Raw genomic sequence first — 3727 nt, forward strand, 5'->3', positions numbered from 1 at the left:
TGCACATATTGACACGTTGGTGGACACACAGCAAAACATTCATTGTTTTCTTTCATGGATGGATTCTCAGGGTACAATCAGATCAAAATGGCCCCGGAAGATATGGAGAAAACTACCTTCATAACGATGTGGGGAACATTCTGCTACAAGGTGATGCCTTTTGGGTTAAAGAATGCTGGGGCAACATATCAGAGGGCTATGGTGACGTTATTCCATGACATGAGCATAAAGAACTAGAGGTCTACGTCGACGATATGATTGCTAAATCTCGAGGAGAAGAAGAGCATGTAATGAACCTCAAGAAGTTGTTCGAAAGGCTGATAAAGTTTCAGCTAAAGCTTAATCCAGCCAAATGTACATTCGGGGCTACCTTGGGAAAGTTGCTAGGCTTCATTGTCAGTGAAAGAGGTATCGAAGTTGATCCAGATAAAATAAAAGCCATCCAAGAATTACCACCTCCGCGCACGCAAAAGGAAGTTAGAGGATTTTTAGGGAGATTAATTACATCGCCCGATTTATCGCTCAACTTACCAACCAATGCGACCCAATCTTCGGCTTCTTCGAAACATAACCCGGAAGAATGGAACAAGGAATGCCAAGTGACCTTTGATAAGATAAAACAATATTTTTCCAGTCCTCCAGTGCTAGTACCGCCAACTCCGGGAAGACCATTAATTTTGTATCTGACAGTGTTCGAAAGTTCAATGGGTTGCGTACTGGGACAACATGACGAGTCAGGAAAGAAAGAAAAGGCGATCTACTACCTCAGCAAAAAGTTCACTGAATATGAGGCAAAATATTCGTCCGTTGAGAAATATTGTTGCGCTCTGGTTTGGGTAGCTCGGAGACTCAGACAATATATGTTGTATCACACGACATGGCTAATTTCAAAGCTGGACCCAATAAAATACATGATGGAATCGCCGGCACTATCAGGAAGAATGGCACGATGGCAGCTCCTCCTTTCGGAATATGACATTGCCTATGTAAGTCAGAAGTCAATAAAAGGGAGTGCAATAGCTGACTTCTTAGCAACTCGAACGACAGAGGAATATGAGCCTTTAAGATTCGATTTCCCAGACGAAGACTTAATGTGCATCACAGAAATAGAATCCGAGTCATCAAAAGAGAAGTCATGGAAGATGTGCTTGATGGTGCGTCAAATGCTTTAGGGCATGGAATTGGAGCAATCCTGATATCACCAGACGGGAATCATTATCCGTTCACTGCAAGACTGAACTTCTTCTGTACCAATAATATCGTAGAATATGAGGCCTGTATCATGGGGCTTCGTGCAGCTATCGAACGAAACATCGAGATCTTGGAGGTGTACGGGGACTCAACCCTAGTGATTTACCAAATCCGTGGAGAATGGGAAGTGAGGGACTCAAAATTGATTAAGTACAGCGATTTAGTGGCTGGATTGATCAAGGAATTCAAAGAAATAACTTTTCATTACTTCCCACGAGAAGAGAACCAACTGGCTGATACCCTAGCCACTTTGGCTTCAATGTTCAAAGTAAGTAGAGAAGCAGAAATAATGCCCTCAAAATGAGCATATACGAGGTCCCTGCACACTGTTGTAGCATTGAGAAAGAAGTAGATGGACGGCCTTGGTTCCATGATATCTTAGAATATATCAAGAATCAAAGGTATCCCGAACAAGTGAATGAGAACGATAAAAAAACAATTAGAAGAATGGCAGCGGGATTTGTTCTTGATGGGGATATCCTGTATAAAAGAGGAAAGGATCAGATGCTTTTGAGATGTGTGGATGATGTTGAAACCAGAAAAATACTTGAAGAGGTCCATGAGGGAATTTGCGGAACGCATGCCAATGGTTTCAATATGGCCAGAAAGATCATGAGACTCGGTTATTATTGGCTGACAATGGAAAGTGACTGCATCAATTTTTCCAGAAAATGCCACAAATGTCAAATCTACGGCGATAAAATTCATGTAGCCCCTTCACCCCTTCATGTCATGACTTCTCCGTGGCCTTTTTCTATGTGGGGCATGGATGTCATAGGGTCAATTTCTCCAAAAGCTTCAAATGGACATCGATTCATTTTTGTGGTTATCGATTACTTCACAAAATGGATTGAAGCCGCTTCATTTGCCAATGTGACGAAGACTGCAGTGTGCAAGTTTTTGAAAAAGGAAATCATTTGCCGATATGGTTTGCCTGAAAGAATCATCTCAGATAATGCCACGAATCTAAACAATAAGATGATGAAAGAAGTGTGCGAGCAGTTCCAAATAAAGCATCATAATTCCTCGCCCTATCGCCCAAAGATGAACGGGGCTGTTGAAGCAGCTAACAAGAACATTAAGAGGATCATTGGGAAAATGACTGAAACATATAAAGATTGGTACGAGAAACTTCCATTTGCTTTGTTTGCATATCGCACATCTGTGCGAACATCTACGGGAGCAACTCCTTTCTCTCTAGTCTATGGAATGGAAGCTGTGCTACCTATCGAGGTTGAGATCCCCTCTCTGCGAGTATTGATGGAATCAAAGTTAGAAGAAGCAGAATGGGTTCGAGCTCGATATGATCAGTTGAACCTCATTGAAGAAAAACGTCTAAGGGCAATTTGTCATGGGCAAATGTACCAAAAGAGAATGATCGCAGCCCATGACAAGAAGGTACGACCAAGAGAGTTCCATGAAGGAGAACTCGTTCTGAGAAAGATTCTCCCAATACAAAAAGACCTGCGAGGAAAATGGGCACCAAATTGGGAATGACCATACGTTGTAAAAAAGGCATTCTCAGGAGGAGCTTTAATCCTTACCGAGATGGATGGGAAGGAGTTACCGAATCTGGTGAATTCGGATGCGGTGAAGAAATATTATGCTTAAGATGAAAACCCGAAAAGGGCATCTAAAAAAAAGGGGGCGAAAACCCGAAAAGGGCGTCTTGATTAGTACAAAAAGATTAGGATGAAAACCCGAGAGGGCGTCCTAATGAAACAAACCTGGCGGTCGAACGATAGGTCAAGTAGTGAGACTACAGTATTTGAAGCATTTCTGAAAGCTCGAAATCTTCTACGCAAGAAGCCGCGCTCGAAAAGATTTTTGATTGAGGAACGAGGAAGAGTTCATGTGTTGAATATCTAGAGCATTTGTATCCGTTGAATACGATCCTTTCTTTCTTTTTGACATTTTTTACTCTCATTGTTTAACTTGCTTTGTTTGCCACATTTGAAATAGATGAATATGAAATATCATTTTTGTCCCTATCTGACCTTTTTCATGCATCTCATTATGTGTTTATTTACATGATAAATGGTGAAATGACATACTCTAAACAAAAGAAATGTTAAGCATTACCTGGATGAAAATTTGATAAGCACAAGAGTCTCAAAGTAAGAACAAAGTTCAATCGGGGGCAGAAGAGTGATATCTGAGAAACGTCGATTACTCGTGAAGCTTGAAGACAGGTATAAGGACTGAAGAGAAAGTCGAGAATCAAAGCAATGAACACAGATCCTCAACAATCGTGGCTAAATGGACATACGACAAACATGCTTAAGGAGCACTGCATAATCATGTAGGCATAAAAGCATTTAAGAAAAACATATGCATATCATGATAACATCATACATGGCATATACAGGTACTCCAACAGAGCAAGAAATCTTGAATGAGAGTCGCACTGAATCAAAGGAAAAGACACCCGAATTCTACCAAAGGACAGGTTTTGGTATTTTGATGTTTTTAAGTC

The sequence above is a fragment of the Gossypium hirsutum genome, chromosome A04 (genome assembly GCF_007990345.1).
Source record: "Gossypium hirsutum isolate 1008001.06 chromosome A04, Gossypium_hirsutum_v2.1, whole genome shotgun sequence".
Taxonomy (NCBI): Eukaryota; Viridiplantae; Streptophyta; class Magnoliopsida; order Malvales; family Malvaceae; genus Gossypium; species Gossypium hirsutum.